The following is an 18,472-nucleotide window of genomic DNA, read 5'->3' on the forward strand; positions in this document are numbered from 1 at the left end:
GGTTCCCACGACGATGTAGTCTCTTCCGGTCACATTTGCTGCCATGAACTGTTGCTTCTCGTTTGTCAGAGCTTTACCATAGCAACAACCACTACAAATAAACATGTAAAACACACTTGGGGACTGAGGTTCTACACGGGATCCCTTCACTGTCAAAGATCAGAAGACGCGGCCAACCAAAAATCATATCCATGACAAGGTCATCCACCCTTCAAAGGTATAACGTAAGAATATCATCAGCTCTCTATCCAGAAGGCGACTGCAACACTTTATGAGGCCGCGGCGGATCCCAAGCCTACTCAGAGAAAACAACTTCAGTAACCAAAGAGAAGTGCGACTGGGGACTGCTCGTCACGGTCCATCCCCGACAACAATCAAGCATTCATGAGATAACTCCAGAGACGCGGTTGAAACATTTTTCTTGAAGAGACAGAGGGAGCCACGATTAACGACATAACTCCCTCACTTCTACCTCTTCGTTATCCAGAATGTTTTTGTCCATGTGATATTCCAAGCATCCCAGCATCACATGAAGGAGAGTATGATAAGATTGTATCAAATCCCATAGGCGTGGATTCAAGGGGATGCAATTAAAGTAGGCTACACTTGGGGATTGAAGCCTCCTTCATGATTAGAAGCTTAAACGTAGTCACCACCTTACCAGTGAATGCAGCAGAAGCACATCTTCCACGAGAAAATAGGTTCAGGATAATTACACATGGGGATTACCAGAATGGGGTGCCTTCACTGCCCTCAACCAGGTTATTTCCGATTTCAACATCATCAATGTCGAAGTTTTACGAGCCGCAAGAATTTCTCAACATGAAGCCGTACACACGCATCAAAGACCCCAAAAGTACGCCACATAGATAGATTCACATATCCGGCCACGCCATCGGATCTAACAGAAGTATAACTGGGGACTGCTCACCACATCCCATTCCATGCAATAGTCCAGGATTCAGAAGATGGTTCAAAGGATGTCGCTTGGAACGAAGTCCTTAAATACTTGATAGTAGCACATCGGCAACGAAACACTCTCAGCTCGTCTACTTCACCCAATGGCTCCAGAAGATTTCGACCATGCAAGCATCCACAACATATCATCATCGCAATCAGAAAGTCCAGGCACCAATCAAGGATGAACCAACAACGCAAACACAATATCCAAGATTAGCCCTGACATGATCATTGCCGAGCATATATTTCATCCATCTATCCCAAGATCGCAATGGAGTTTGGTAAATTTTGAAATCCACTGGAGAGGTTAGATACTCATTCTTCTGGAGTCAGAGCCTTATTACACATTCTGGAGAAGATCGATGGTACTGTTGGGTGGATACATGCGAGAGCGCCTACCTTGAGTTCTCCTGGCTTACCTTGCCGTTAATTATAACTATTGGAGATTGCTTTGTTGCTATTAACGCTCGCTCTACCACCGCTAACAAATGACGAAGAGGAGCCGGATGCTACAGATGAAAGCACGGAGCCGGACGAACAAAAAAAACAGAAGAGGGTCGATACCCCTTTTCATACGAACGCAGTTTCTAGAGTTTGAACAGAATAAGGATTCCTTATTGCTCCATGAACGGGAATAGATGACTAGGCGCACCACACTCATGCTCCATAGCCGAACAAGTAGTGTGCCAATATCTCCGCTCCATGACCGAACCAGCAGCGTGCCAGCACGAGGAACACCAGTCGCTCAACCTACAAACTTTCCATCTCTCCAGCACTCCGTGGTCAAGCCAACTCTCTATGGCTCCAGCACTCCGTGGTCAAGCCAACTCTCCATGGCTCCAGCACTCCATGGTCAAGCCAACTCTCCATGGCTCCATCACTCCGTGGTCGAGCCAACTTTCCATGGCTCCAGCACTCCATGGTCGAGCCAACTCTCCATGGCTCCAGCACTCTGTGGTCAAGCCAACTCTCCATGACTCCAGCACTCTATGGTTAAGTTAGAGCCAACGCTCCAGCATTCCGTGATCCAGCCAGCCGGCCTTTCAAGTGCCATTTCCACTGTTCCATGGACTGAAGCTATCAGCGCCACCATCATCATTTGAAACCAAAGTTCCAGCGCTAGCATCACCGCTTGGTAGCCAAAGTTCCAGCGCCATATTTTCACCATTCCACGGACTGAAGCCAGTTTCACCATTCCGCGGACTGAAAACTATTCCACGGACTGAAGCCAGTTTCACCATTCTGCGGACTGAAGCCAGTTTCACTATTCCGCGGACTGAAGTCAGTTTCACCATTTCATGGACTGAAGCCAGTTTCCGCCATTCCATGGACTGAATCCAGTTTTCTCCATTCCATGACCTAGCTGGCGACATCTCCACCATTCCGCAACGCCATCTCCGCGTGGCCAAGATTGAAGCGTCATCTCCACTAGCCAAAGCGGCGTCATCCTATCCGTTCAAAGCAACGCCATCTCCACCAACCAAGGAAGCACCATCCTAGCCATTCAAAGCAGCGCCATCTCCACCATCTAAGGAAACGCCATCCTGGCCGTTCAAAGCAGCGCCATCTCCATACGTTCTGTGACTTAGCCAGCTAGCGTCGTTCACCGATTTGCGAACCAAATTGCAATGCTATCTATGACAATCAGTAGCCAAAATTTCAGCGCTGGCGCCAACACCCTATGGCCAAGTTGAAATCACGTAGAGCCGCCAACACGGATTCCTCATGCCTTCCACCAAAGGTTAGTTGAATTTCCTTGGCAATCTCTTCACGTCCTGCTCTTTCGATTTTACTCTTGTCTGTCACCATCTCATGCTTACCCCGCAACAATGCCACTGTTACGTGCTAAGTAGGGGACTTAATGTTGATGGTGGTTTTTAGCTTAGGGTTAAAATCGTAAACCCTTGCATTTGATGTGACGTCACTTTGCAAGGAAATGGTGCTGTGAGTGCTAACCTCTCCACCGACATATTTATTGACCCGTTCAATATATCTACATGAAATTTACCCAGACTGGTGAATGTAGCAACCATCCCATATGTCCTGTAAATTTCGGCGCCTAGCCTATATTTAAGTTCCTTTGAATGCCTTTCATGTTATGTTCTCCGGCTGAACCCTTAATGTTGATATGGCATGCGATTTGTGTTCACTCGCAGCAGAGTAGCACGAATCTCCAAATATCAAGGATAATATCTTTGCATAAGGTATTCAATCAGAAAAGCATGCTGCTATCTGGCAATGAACTTAAAAGAACTTTGTGTCAACACATAGAATTCAATCAATTGTCCTGACTAACTTGAAGAAGTTAGGGTTTCGCGCCTCGCACAGTATACCAGACCTTGCTTGTCAAAATTAAGCCTAGGCAAACTAGGTAATTAATCCGCCATGGATTAGCAGGTGCAAAACCTCGCCCAAAATCAGAAAAATAGGGAGCCGCAGCAGCAAAGGGAGGCGTGGCCATGCTTTAGGCCAGCTGGCGCCACTTTCCATTGGCCACGCCCCATCCTAATCCGGCCCTATTTCCCTAGACCAATCAGGTCACTTTAAACTCGCCACGAGCACATAAGTTGTGGCTGGGCCCGTGCTTGCCGGCCCCACTTCCCATCGACCAATCGGGTCGCTCTAAAGCTGCCACACTCTCGCCAGAAGTGTAGCCACGCCCATGCTTGGCCGGCCCTCTTTTAATCGACCAATCAGGTCGCTCTAAAGCTGCCACACTCTCACCAGAAGTGTAGCCACGCCTTATGTTTGGTCGGCACCCTTTTCCTGGCCAATCAAGTTGCTCTAAACTTTCCACCATACATTCAAGGCCAAACACACCCTGTCGCACCACCATACTAACTGGAAAGCCTAACGCGCCTTGCCACGACAACATATTGATCGGCATGCCAACATGCCACTCTACCGCGGTAACATGCCAACATGCCACTCTACCGCGGTAACATGCCAACATGCCACTCTGCCGCGGTAACATGCCACTTCGTGGCAACCTGCCATAAATAGCCACCACACGACAATCCCTACTCTTGTGGCCATTTCCACACTACGGCCTTGCCATAGTTCCTTTGGCATAGCCATGGCACCAGTCGCACAAAAGTATCGCCACGTCGCGTCCGCATGCCACACGCACTAATTAGGGTTTCAACATGCCAAACCCTAATATGGGCAAGTTGCTACCAAAGCCAAATAACGTTTCCCAGAGCAATGGGATTGATGTGGCAACATGGCCAATGTTTCCACGCCACATGTAGGTCCAACACCACGACGCCAAACCCTAGCATTGGCCGTGGCGCCAAACCCTAGCCTTGGCCATGCCACCAAGCCCTAACTTTGGCCACATAGCCAAATCTTAGCTTTGGCCGTGCTACAACGCCACTGGCATGTCACTATGCCACGGCTACTAGCACAACGTTATGCCACGACTACTATCACACCGCTATGCCACGGCTACTGGCACACTGCTATGCTACGGATACTAGTACATCGTTATGCCACGGCTACTGGCACACTACTATGTCACGGCTTCTAGCCCGCCGCCATGCTACGGCTACACCATTGGCATGCTGCTATGACACGGCTACGCCACCGGCATGCCACTAGCATGCCGCTATGCCAATGGCGCCACTCCGCTATACAACAATATGTGGCAATAATCAATGGCCATCCTTCCTCATGAGATGCAATCTCGGCCATCCAAGCTCGCCACCAAACTGACAGACTTGTTGCGGGTTTCAGGCGACCAGCTGCCTAAATCTAGTGGCCATGGCTACGCCAGGCGCCACTTGCATCAACGTGCCACTGGCATGCATGAGCCATACCAGCCATGCTACATTGCCATTGGCGTACACCAAAACGCCACTACGCCATTATCATGCGCCAATACAAGGTAGACATAATCAACGACTACCCTCATGAGATGCAATCTCATCCATTGAAGTTCACCATCGAACTGACAAACTTGTGGCAAGTTTTAGGAGACTACCCAAAACGAGCCTAATAGCCTTACATGTTATTTTCGTACGGTAAGTCCCTTGACTTTGACTTACCACACGTAGAAAAGTGCTACACGTTTTACACGAAAACACTCGAGACATCAAACATGTCACAAACTGGGGGATGTTTATCAGGGTATTGGTCTGGCGGTTTACAGCATGCGGCGTGCGATGCGCCTGTTACAAGAAAGTGTCATGAAGTAGGACAATTAGTGGTGGTAAAAGTAATAGTGTAAACAATTCATTTCCTTCATCATGGAAGCGTAATGACTGACGGTTACACGAATTCACTTCCTTCATCATGGAAGCATAACGTCTGACAGTTACACGTTACTCTATTCTTCCACCACTCAATCGTTTCCACTTCCTACGAGACCTGGGTACGTTTCAATATGGCTTGTATAAATAGGCTTCACCTATTGTCACCAAACAACAAGTTTTGGTCGGCAACAATACAGTATCTAGAAATCACCTGGTAGCTTTCCATTCTGCTAACCAGTTCTACTTTCAGATACAAGTCATAAACAACCACACCTTCAGAATCAACGATTCTGGTCTCGACACTTTCTTCGCTTCCCTCCCTAAGACCAACCCTTCTCCTTCATGTTGTGACCGAAGCAATCCTGGAACGACCATTTCTTGGTTTAGGCCAGGATTGTACAGATTGATCTCTCGAATCAAAAGTACTCCAGTGCAGTGCATTATTTAGGGTTTAAATTCGTTTCTCATCCACACACCTAAAATTACCAAAATCCGCAGAAATGGTTTTCACCCATAAACAACGAGGAAGGGGTGAGTGTTTTCAGACCCCTTGGTCGACCTACGATCCTTCTCAAGCAAGTGACTACACTTCTGCCAGTTTTGCTGGTAATTATCGAAGTGGGACTGTTACCAACGGTGATCTTACCGGTTTTGCTGCTAGTCCTCATCGCAATAAGGTTCCGACTGGTGGCTTTAAGAAATTCATGTTTGATGAAGACCCCGAGGGAGGTACAAACTCTAACAAGCACACCCGTCATACTAGTGATGCCGCCTGGGATCGGGTTCCTCTTGCTATTCATGGTCCTATTTTAAGTGGCAAACTTCCACCTCCTAGATTTCCTGCTGAGCCTTACCTATTCTGGGGGGTTAACGCTGATCGGGTAAGTTGTTCCATTTGTTTTATTCAGTTGCTTGGTTACTCGGCCCGGGTAGTCAACAAGGTTCTAACTCGCCCATTTTATTTTGTATCCCAAGTCCCAGGGTGGTCAGACTAAGGCTCCTACTACTCGGAAGAGAGGTCCTAGCATAAGAGTCGAGGAGGAGACAAGAAAGGTAAAAAATATACTGCTCTACTCTCAGTACATGTACTTGCCCCTATTTGTTTCCTTTAATGGATCTGACGATGCCTCTTGTGCAGAAGTCTAAAGATGATAAAGGAGAGGTTGAAAGTGCTTCGACGAAAGATGGTGAGGATCCCGATGATCGGCTACCCTTATCTCATTTCTTGAAGAAGTCGCCCCAGAAGTCTTCTGACATTTCATCTACCATTGTAGGTGGTAAGGCTGGAGGTAAAAGGAAAGACTCTGCCCCTGAGAACGTGCCCCTGCAATCGACCGCCCCACCTGCTTGTAAAGGAGTTGTTCTTTCTGATACTAATGTGGTCGTGCTAATGTCTGATGATGGTGAGGAGGAGGAGATCTTTGGTGATGACGATGGCTCGGAGCGGGAACAGGAGTTGAAGGAAGCGGAAAACTCGCTACCTAGGAAAAATTCTGGCACCAGAAGCGAAGTGTTAGAGAACCCGACCAAATGTGTTCCTACTCCGAGTTCGGGTGGTAATACTTTCTTTACTTTCTCGGGCCCCATATGTGATTCCTTGGGTGCACTTACTTCTCCCGACTTTAGTTCCTACACTGCCGACGAGATGATCGATGTTGTGCCCCTATATGCTGCCGGTTTGAAAGATACCTTCAACGTTATGGTGAGCCGCCTCTCCTTAATCGTGTATTTAATATGAGAAGGGGTTATCTGATGATGTGAGATGTACTGTCTTTAGGCTGCCAATCGAAAGTTGTTGGAGGTTGCTATTCGCCAGAAGGAGTTAGTGGATATGGAGAGTCTTCACGCCCAATTGCAACAAGAGGAGGAACGAGCCCGAGGACTGGAGAAGCAACTAGCGGAAGCCAAAGGTACTTGTTAAAAACTTTGTTACCACTGATTGATCGTGTAGTGCCAATATCCTAAGTTTAGCATTGTCTTCTTAGCCGAGATGTCTAGCCTAGATAGAGATGCTGCCTCCGAATATCGCCGGATGAATAAGAATTTAAACATCGAAAAAGGACAGGTTGCCACGCTTCAACAGAAGATTTGTAATAAAGATGATAAGATCGATCGTCAAGCTGCCGAGATCGAGGGGCTGCGGTCCGAGTTGCTCCGATATCAGAGGTTCGAGTATGTGCCCGAGGAGATTGATAATATTAGGGCCAATTTACTTCTGGATCAAAGGGTTGCATCCGATAAGGGACTGTTGGCTAAGTCTTTGGAAAGTCAGTGTTAATCATTGAGACTTCAGATTAGAGATCTGCATTCTGATCGTAAACGGATGCGACAGTCAAAAGATGTTGCCGAGAAATCAACTTAGGAGTTAGGAAGAGGCTTCGGATATTTAATCAGATATCCAAGAGTTGGAGTGGACTCAGGCTCAGTTGTCGGGTCTTCAGATAGCACATGATCGTCAGAAGGCTAGATGGAGCGATCATAAGAAATATTGCCCCACTAACGATCTTAATGAGCAGTATTATAACAAGTTGACTTCAACAATGTATGCCCTTGAGAGTAGCTTTTTTAAGTCTGAGGAAACGTTAAAGTAGTGTTACCCTTGCTTGAAGGTGTTCCCGCATGTTTTAAATAGTTTCGATGTTTTTTCCTTGTATTGTCGTGTTGTTTGTCATAATACTGACCAATTCTTTGTATTTGCAGTCGAGCAAGGGAAGGTCCAGTCTTTGGAGGAGGAGGATACTCGACTGAAGACGAATGAGGCTCAATCGATCGGGAAGGTTGCTGCCGCTGAAGCCACTTCAGCCCAACTGACTCTCCAACTAGCTGAGGAGAAAGAGAAGTACAATGCCGAGCTCGCTGTGAAGATTAAGGAGGGTGTGAAGGAATTTATTGAAAAGAAGCGGGCTGATCTTGCTTCCAAGAAGGGGAGCTCGTGGTCAGTTCTACCGAACGAGTAGTTTATGCCTTTTGTAGTGCTGCGTCACTATTTTTCCCCTATGCATCGGGCTATAATTTTCTCTTTTCTTGAACATCTCTTTTGAACTTGTTGTTTTGTGGGGTGCTGCGTCATTGGCCGATTGCTTTGTTTTAGGGCTTGTTTCTTTCCGACATTGTTCCTTTGTTGCATGACTTGGTCGTTCGTAATCGTTAGCTTCTTAAATTATTCTTGCATTTTTGTGTCAATTATCCATATGTTAGTAGAAATTCCATTTCTTTCGAACACACTCAACATGGAGGGTCATCGGGCCCAATGCTATATACCGATTGAGGTATCTCATCACTGTCATTGTGATCTAGTGGAAGGGGATTCAGTCATTCCTAAGTTCTATTGCCTGATTATCCCGGGTTAGTTATCAACCAACTATTCCGGGAAAGTGGGTTCGATCACTTGCGATGGAAGCAATGTTGTATGCTCGATTGTCAAGCGCTCATGTCTTGACAATCGATCGCTGGCTTCCAACCACCAGGACCCTTAAGCTACCTCGGCACTTGCACACTGCCACTGCCCCATGTTCGAATAGCCCGTCGAGTGTAAGTCACCTCGACACTTGAACACTGCCATTTCCCCGAGTACAAATGACCATTCGAGTGTAAGTCACCTCGGCACTTGCACACTGCCGTCGCCCCGAGTACGAATGACCCTCCGAGTGTAAGTCACCTCGGCACTTGCACACTACCGTCTCCCCGAGTACGAATGACCATTAGTCACAGATATCATATTCCCTACCCCTCGTGGATTTTTAAAGGGATCGAATGAAAAAGTATCATACCATCTTACACACCACTCATGGGTGATATAGCTTCAGGTGCTGAGCATTCCATGGTCGCGCTTATGGAGTTCTGTCTGGTTTCAATATCTTATACGCTCCTTCTCCCACTTTTGACACGATAGTGTATGGTCCGCCCCACTTCACCGCCAATTTCCCACCCTTTTTGTCACGCTCATAACTGGGTAGTTCCTTAATTCCCAACTACCCTGGTTGGAATTCTCTCGGATGAACACGCTTGTTGTATTCACGATGTAATCGTCTTCGGTAGTTTTCCATTCTTTGTAGATCCATTTCTCTAGTCTCTTCCAAGTCATCAAGCTTGGCCAGAATCAGATTCGCCGAGATATTCCCCCTCCATGCTTTGGTCATTTTGGTGGGTATCATTGCCTCGGTTGGAAGGATGGCTTCAGTTCTGTATGTAAGCATGAAAGGTGACAAGCCAGTCGCTTTTCTTCGGGTAGTTCTGTATGCCCACAGAACATTTTAAACTCACCATTCGCCGTATTCTCCATCCAACTTCTTCTTTAGATTATCCGCTATTGTCTTGTTTGTAATTTCTACCTACCCATTATTTTGTGGGTAAATGGGTGTTGCCTTACTCTTTCGAATGTTGTAAGTTTTAGACAGTAAGTCGATGTTCTTTCCTTGCAGTTGTTTCCCATTATCCGAGACGATTGCTGCTAGAATGCCAAAGCGACGGATGATGTGCCCCCAAATGAACCGAAACACGTCCTTGTCTCGGATATGTCTTAATGGTGCGTCTTCCACCCATTTGGTGAAGTAGTCTGTAGCCACAATCAAATACTTTCTCTGCCCCGATCCGACGTGTAATGGTCCCACAATGTCGATCCCCCACTTGGCGAAGGGCCATGGGCTTACCACTGAGTTTAATGACACTGTTGGTGCATGTATCTTTTTGCCGAACTTTTGGCACTCGTCACAAATTAATGCCATGTGTTTTGCGTCCTCATTCATGTGCGGCCAAAAATACCCCATAGTCTTGGGTCTGGAAGACAGACTTCGACCCGAGATGTGATTGCCTGCGGCACCATAATGTAATTCATTCAAGATTGAGTGTCCTTCTTCTTAGCTCAGACATATTAGGAGCGGCCCCAGATAAGATTTTCTGTATAGGATACCGTCTCGTAATTCATACACTGCTGCTTTACTTTTGATCTTGTTGATCTCGGGTTGTCCCTTTGTTAGTTCTCCCATCTCCAAGTATTGATGGATGGGCTTACGCCAATCACCAGCCTCATATTTATCAGTCGTGGTTACGACTACGTACGCCTTTGTGTCTATTATTTCAGTTATGGATGGCATCAGGACCCTCATGACTCGGATGCCTTCAATACTCGAGTATGTTAACATTGAGGCGATACACGCTAAAGCGTCCGAGTGTCGATTGTATTTTATGCAAATGTGTCAGAACTTGATATTCAGGATCTGGTCGATGTAAAATTGGGCAATCTCCCAATACTTCTGCAATACTAGATCATGAACAGCGTACTGCCCACTAATCTGTCGAATCACCAACTGAGAATTGCTAGTTAGTCTTAAATCATGAATTCCTAGTTCTACAATTAATCGTAAGGCATGTATCACAGCTTCGTATTCAGTGACATTGTTTGTTGCCTTGAACTCAAGCCTAAATGATTGGACCATCTTCTTTCCTTTTGGTGTAGTGAAGACTAATCCTAGCCCCGATCCTTCCTTGTTGGACGACCCATCCACAAATACTTCCTATCATGTCGGGCTACATATTTCGAGTAGATCGGACGGATCCTCTCGGTCTTCTTCCATGCCTGGGATGTCCTCGACTTCATCCTCATCGTCTAAGGTAAAGTCTGCCAGGAAATCAGCTACCGCATGTGCCTTTACTGTTGTTCTCATCTCATAGAAGATGTCGAATTGCTTAATTTGAGCACTCCATTTAGAGATCCGTCCCGATATCGCTGCACTGTCAATCACTGACTCTATAGAAGACTTTGTAAGTTACCGAATCCTGTGAGTCTGGAAGTACGTTCGCAGCTTTTGCTTTGCAAACACTAAGGCGAGTATTAACTGTTCAATTTTGGTATAGTTCTTCTCGCCGGGTCCATGGTCTTGCTTATGAAGTACACAGGTTTTTCTTCTACTCTGATATTTTTGACTAGAACTGCACTTATAACATAACTAGTTGCTCCGAGGTACAGGGTAAGCACTTAATCGGGCTCGGGTCTTTGTAATACGGGTAAGCTTGCGAGATGTTGCTTGATCTTTTGGAATGCCACCTCGCAATCCTCGCTCCATTTAAACTTTTCCCCTTTTCTTAGTGTCCCGAAAAAATCTTTACATTTGTCCGACGACCGTGAGATGAACCGTCCCAATGCTGCCAATTTCCGTTTAAATTTTGTACGTTCTTCACCGTGACTGGGGATGGCATTTCCAAGACGGCCCTCATCTTGTCGGGATCGGCTTCTATGCCTTTATCAGTGACTATGTATCCCAAAAATTTACTCGAAGTTACCCAAAAGGTGCATTTAGCCGGGTTTACTCTCATTTTGTATTTTTTTCATGGTTTGAAAGATTTCCCGCAGGTCATCGATGTGGCTGGATGCCACCCTACTCTTCACCAGCATGTCGTCTACGTAAACTTCTATGGTGTTGTGTATTTTATCTTCGAAAATGTCCTCAACTAATCTTTGATAGGTGGCGCCTGCGTTCTTCAACCCGAACGAAATCTTGGTATAACAGTATAGTCCTCTCGGTGTAAAGAAAGACGTGTTTTCTTGATCCTCGGGAGCCAAGGGGATCTGGTTGTATCCTGAGTACCCTTCCATTAATGTTATCGCCTTGTATCCTACTATGGATTCCACTAGCTGATCAATATTGGGGAGAGGAAAGCTATCCTTCAGAGAGCCTTATTCAAGTCACTAAAGTCGAAGCAAATTCTTACCCCTCCATTCCTTCTCGGAACTATTACCATGTTTGATATCCATTACGGGTATTGGGCCTTTCGAATGATTCCAACCACCTGCAACTTTTTTAATTCAGCCTCTACCGCCGCTTGCAGCTCGAGAGCAATTCTACACCTTTTCTGTCGGATCGGCTTGAACTTGGGATCTATCCGGAGGTGATGACAACACACTTCTGGGTAAATCCCCTCCATATCGTGCATTTTCCAGGCGAACACATCCATATGTTCCCGTAGCAGAGCTACTAGTTGTTCTGCCTGTTCTTCTAACACCAAGGACCCAATTCTGACTATTTTTGGCTCTTCCTCGGACCCCAATTTGATCTCCCGAGTAGACTCTTGGGCCGAGAAATTTGGCTTTGGTTCCTTGATCGGTGTCGCCTCCTTTGATTGGTATAAGATCTCTTTCTCATTTGCTTCATAGGTCATGAGCGCTTGCGAAATTACTTTCTCTAGTTCTTCTCCGGCCTTGATCTCCTTTGCTTTATTCTTTTCTCGACGCAGCCTAGATCGTCTGTCCTCATTTTGTTGAATATCTAGCTGCATGCATTGTCTTGCGGCTTGAGGATCGCCTACCATTTCAACGACGCCCTTGTAAGTGGGGAACCTCAACCTTTGGTGATAGGCGGAAGCTACCTCTTTGATACCTGCGATCCAAGGTCTTCCGATGATCGCCTCATATGGTGAAACGACATCCACAACGCAGAAGGTGGTGAGGGTATCCAGGTATCCTTTTCCATCTGAGACCCTGAGTGTGACTTCTCCTTTTAGTACAATTACTATCCCATTGAAGCCATAGATCCGATAGGTAGATGGGATTAGAATGTCGCCTGATAACTTCATTCTTTTAAATATGTCGTATACAAGGACTTCAACCGAGCTCCCACTGTCCACCAGTATCCTCTTGACTCCCCACTCCTCGATAAGTAAGGTAATAACCAGTGGGTCTTTATGCGCTTGGTCGTTCATCGGGACATCCTTTGCAGAGAAAGTGATCGGCTGCATCATCCAGGCCTCCATTGGTAAAGTTTTGGCGACACTGAAGATCTCCTTCCCTGCCCGATCCCTTTTGTGAATCCTTGATTTGATGCCCGTCCCCAAATCAAATCCCTGGGTTGCCGAGTGTGAAATGGTGTTACACACGAACTGGATTCCCCGATCAATGCTTACTTGATGCACAGGTGCGTCGGGTGTATTGGGTGTGGGTGTTGTCGCCCTGACAAATTGCCTTAAGTATCCGTCCCGAATCAAATGTTGAACTATGTCCTTTACTTCCCGACAATTGTTAGTCGAGTGGCCTCGGTACAGGTGATAATGACAAAACTCGGGATGGTTATTTGTTTCATCAAATTGTATTCCCCTGGTCTTCGAGTATCTAATATCATTCATTTTATTCTACTTCCTTAAATATTTCCTCTAGTGGTGCGTTTTGAGGTGTATAAGTTCTTGGTTCATAGCGAGGTCTCTTCCCCTTCTCGACCCACTCCTTTCTCCCTGAGGTTTTATGTGGTGGATCCGATCTCTTCTCTGGTCGCTTTGATGCCTCTTGAGGTGCCACCTCCACTGTTGTGCTTGCCTCTTGTACTCCTCTGTCTTTGCCCCCTCTTGTATTTCTTATAAGGCGATGTAGTGTTCCTGCATCTTCCTGATTTATTTCAAAGTTTAAGGTTTCTCTGTGAACATGGCTATCCAGATAGGGTTAGACTTCCCGAGCGAATTTTCGAGTCCGAATATATGTTGATCGACTGGCACCTTCCCGATATCGATACACAATTTCCTCCACATATCCGTTAGAGACCTTAATGGTTCATTGAACCTTCTTGCCAGAGTGAACAGCTTGTTGACCCTAGGTCGGGCGATGCTGTTGTGCATATATGTTTCAAGGAAAGTTTCTATCAAGACTCTGTAATTTCCGATAGATCCTACCGGCAAGGTATAAAACCAGTTTCTCGCCTCGCCTTCCAAACTAGCAGGAAAAAGTTTACACATGACCACGTCGTTGCTCTTCCAAAGGTGTAGTGGCATCGTGTACATCTTTACATGTTCTACCGCATCTCCGGTCCCATTAAACATTGAAGTAAACGTCGGAAGCGTGCACTTTGGGGGGGGAAATGGCGCTTGTTCTAGTCTCGGGTGAAGGGAGTCTTCTTGGCTTCACTTATTACTTCTGCTAATTTATCATCTTTGCCATTTCCAGACAACTTTTTAACCATCTCTCTAGTTCTTTGAGCTTAGCTTCCGTAGCATTGTCCGATCTTCCACTCTGTTCTGGTGCTGCCTCCTCGGTTGAGGAGTTCTCGGGAGGACCATACCCTCTTCTCGTGTTGTTTGGATCGGGTGTCCGTCCTTGAGGTGGTCGGGTATCCCTTGATCGGGCTCAGTTATTTTATGTTCCCCGGCTAGATGATCCGCGCGATCTCGCCCCTTGATTTCGGAGCTGGTAATTCTCGTGTTCCAGTGTTAAGTTCCTTATCTGTAGTTCTCTCATGAATTCTTCCTGTCTCCTTTGGTTTTCCAGGATAGCCATCAGTGTCGGATCCGTGCTTTCGTGGTTGGAGTGACTGTTCACATGGTTTCCTGTTGTGGTAGGTGGCGCAGTTGGTGGTGCGACAGGGGGTGCGGTCGGAGGTGCCACATGAATGGGGGTATATTCATGAACAATATACCCACGGTTATGAGCCACCGGGTACCTGATTTTCTATCGTGCAAAATAAAAAGGAGAAAAAGGAGCAGAACACATTTATCTGTCGTGCGTACACCCTGTCCTGTACCGACGATATTTCTCTAGAACCCTGAATGTGAATGTTGTTACTGTCATAGCCAAATACCATGTTTGCTTGATTCTGAACCAGTTGCTTTATGCAACATTATCCAATCCCTACAAACATATGATATCTATGTGCATGTTACTGTGCTAGTTGAGTAACATATCTGCTAGCTGAGTTGTTTTATCACTTTGAATCTCCCAAACTCTGCAAAACCTTGTGTCTGTGTTCATTCATCTCTGAATATGTTTGTCATTTCAATTAGCATCATGTCTGGCCTAAATTTGTTATTGCGGGCCTCTGAAATATGCTAAGCGGTGTGTCCCCTAGTCTGTGATAGTAGTTATGTTATTGAACTGATATTTTAGCCAACCCTCATCAAGACTGCCTGCTTGAAACCCATTCTCAGTTGTTGACACACCCGTCCCAGTTGAGACAATGGGTAATGATATGAATAAACCCCATAGTCTCCATGAGTACATGTACCCCAAAAAGACAAGTCTGTTATTATGTATTGTCTTACCTCAAACCGATAACCTTTTTGAAATAAATTCGAGCATGATACAAATACTTCCAATATTTCAAGGGAATGGTTCTGAAAACCCCTATCATCATGTAAGAGAGTTTGAGAAAATTTGTAGGACTATGCAACCTGACCATATGTCTGAAGACTCTCTGAAATTGCGTTTGTTTATATTTTCTTTAAAGGAAAGGGCTAAAGCATGGTTTTATGGTTTGAGACCGCAGTCAATCACCACTTGGGAACAACTCACAAATCTACTTTTCAGAAATTTCTTTCCATATCATAGGACCATTGCTCTCAGTCAAAGTATCACTTGTTTTGTCCATCAAGATGAGAGACTCTTTTTCAGAATTTTGAACGGTTTAATGATTTGTTGAGTGAATGCCCTCACCATGGATTTGAGAAGTGAAGACTAGTCGTTATCTTCTATGAGGGACTAGACTTTGATTATCGAGCCATGGTTGAGTCTATGTGTAATGGTGAATTTATTGATAAAACTGTGGATGATGCATGGTCATTTTTAGCTGAACTTGCAGAGAAAAACCATTAATGAGAATCCATTATGGGAGCTAGGAAAATGTCTCTTGATATGGATAATCACCATGAGTTAGAGTCTGATTTTGACTCTCATACAAACATGAAATGCATGACTAGGACAGTCGAAGATCTAGAAATTGGCACAAATGAAAATGCTTTTGTCCCTAACTCATGTACCCAAACTGAAATACATGTTTGTACTTTGTGTAGCATCTTATGCCATCTTGTTGAGAACTGCCCTGTTTTGCATGACTTTAGGCAGTCTAGAACACATCATGTTAATGCTCTCTATGAAACACAAGACACCCACTCACAGACTTGCACTCCAGGATGGAAAAATGCTGATAATGAATTAATCTTTGAAAATTGTGTGTCTATTCCTACTCGTGCAACTGATATTGAATATGAACCTAATCCTGAGGTAATCGAGTCGACTAGAGACATCATAGTTCTGAATAGGGAAATGCATCTTTGTTACGATGATGATGATGATTATGATTTAATGTTGGAAGAGCATGTATACTCTAAAAATGTTCTTACGAAATATCATGTTTCCGAGACATTAAATTATGTTAATGCTTCTTCTGATTTTCTTATTCATAACACTGAATTTTTGGGTGATATGGTTACTCATCTTGAGCCTGTGCAATAGACCTGTGAAAAAGATAAGGACACACATCTTGAGCCTGTGCAACAGACCTATGAAAAAGAGCATGACACACATCTTGTGTCCGACTTAGAAAAGGTTGAATTGTCTGTTGACACAAATGATCTTATGCATAAAAATATAATTGATGTGTCTGATTCTCTGCCTAGGTCACAATATGATGTTGTTAGAGCATTGCTCGGTCGAACTCGCATGCGTTTCTATCTCAAGCATGTTTGTCAATATTAGTGATCAAAACTATATGTCTTTATTTCTAGTATACTTATGACTAAGTCTCGGTCTAGGATAGTTAGGAATAGTTGAGTTACAGACTCCATGGCGATTATCTTGCAAAGACGAAGAACTACTCAAGGAACCAGTGGAACTTCATCCGACCAAAAGGTATGTGGAGACTTGAACTCATCTTGTCACTCAAAATTCTATCTACTCTATCTCCTACTCTTGAGACAAAAGTCGTATAGGTACGATAGTTTTCATACATACACATTTGCTATTTCGAGCCGAGTTTACTCGGCTATCCTTTTCTCGAAATACATGTTGGTAAACTTTTGCTTTAACCATCTTCATCTTTACCCGTGACGAAAGTCATGATGACGTTTCAATCTTGAAAATAGCTTTGATGATGATAGTCGATTCTTTATGTCTAACGACTGTTATAACATTATAGAAGAATGTTTCAACGATTGAAATGTAGAGTTGAGAATATGTAACCACCTATGGATGTAAGCATATAGTGTGTTCGCACATTAGTGTATAAATCCATGTGCCGGAAACCAATTGCGTGCATATGTGTTCATGCGGAATTGGTGAAGGAGACAGGTTGGGTACGCGTACCCGTGAAATTCTGCTGAGTTTGAAGTTTACGAACTCAAAAACCAGTCACCTTAGGTACGCGTACTGGCGGAACTTTTTCACCCGAAAAAGTATGCTGAGTTTGGAAACTAAAACCAACTCAAAATCCGGTAGCTAAGGTACGCATACCCGTACGTATTCCCAATCTAGTTATTTCTCAAATCGGTAGTTCATGGACTTAAAACAATAAATTAGAAGGAATGCAATCTTTGCAAACCGTGGGTATATTGTTCATGAATTGATTCAAATGAATCAAACCGATTTTGTTTCAACTGTGTCTATGTATAAAGACCTAATCAATTGAACAACTCTTGAACTAGTTCTTATGAGTCATTTGAACTAGTTATGAGAAATATGAATACGGTTAATATGAAAGCACTCATATGGCTAACCATTGGTCAACCATTTGTGAACCAACCAATGTACACGTTTAGGTACGGTTACTCAAACCTAAATGGATACATTTCATTTGTGTGTGACAAGATAAGTTTCGATCTAACGGTTGAAAGATATTAGCTTGGATAAATCAGGTTTTTCATCTAACGGTGATTATTGAATGCTTTGTTACCAAGGTAACTTAGATTGCAAACCCTGATTTTAAAATTATATAAGGAGACGTGTAGAAACTATGCAAAACTAATCCCCACACCTCCTGTGTGATACTAGTTGGTTTGCTAGAGTCGATTCTCCTTTAATCGTAGGTTTCTTCTCGAGACCCTGTCGATTAACGATTGAAAGACTTCATTGGGACTGTGAAGCCAGAAAAAACTACTTCTCTTGTAGTTGAGTGATCTGATCTTGCCATTTTCTATCGTACGAGTTCAATTGAATAATTGACTTGAGATTATATCTCCGATAGGGCAAGATAAAAAGAAATCACAAACATCTTAGTCTCATCGTTTGTGATTCCACAATATCTAGTTTCGCTACCATACGACTTAGATTATTGTGAGGTGATTGATAATACTAGGCTGTTCTTCGGGAATATAAGTCCGATTTATCAACTGGTTCTTGTTCACCTTTATTTTTATCAACATGCCACTCTGCCGCGGTAACATGCCACTTTGTGGCAACATGCCATAAATAGCCACCACAAGGCAATCCCTACTCCTGTGGCCATTTCCACACTACGGCCTTGCCATACTTCCTTTGGCATAGCCATGACGCCATTCGCAAAAAAGTATCGCCA

The 18,472-nt window shown here is 44.6% G+C and overlaps 1 non-coding gene across 1 annotated transcript; it reads right to left on the minus strand.

The window, feature by feature from the left end:
* Window positions 1–15,520: 15,520 nt before the first annotated feature.
* On the minus strand, window positions 15,521–15,626 carry LOC113344066. Its single transcript, XR_003357642.1, has one exon. It is a non-coding gene; the product is annotated as a small nucleolar RNA R71 (small nucleolar RNA).
* Window positions 15,627–18,472: the final 2,846 nt, after the last annotated feature.

Source organism: Papaver somniferum, unplaced genomic scaffold (assembly GCF_003573695.1).
Source record: "Papaver somniferum cultivar HN1 unplaced genomic scaffold, ASM357369v1 unplaced-scaffold_70, whole genome shotgun sequence".
Taxonomy (NCBI): domain Eukaryota; kingdom Viridiplantae; phylum Streptophyta; class Magnoliopsida; order Ranunculales; family Papaveraceae; genus Papaver; species Papaver somniferum.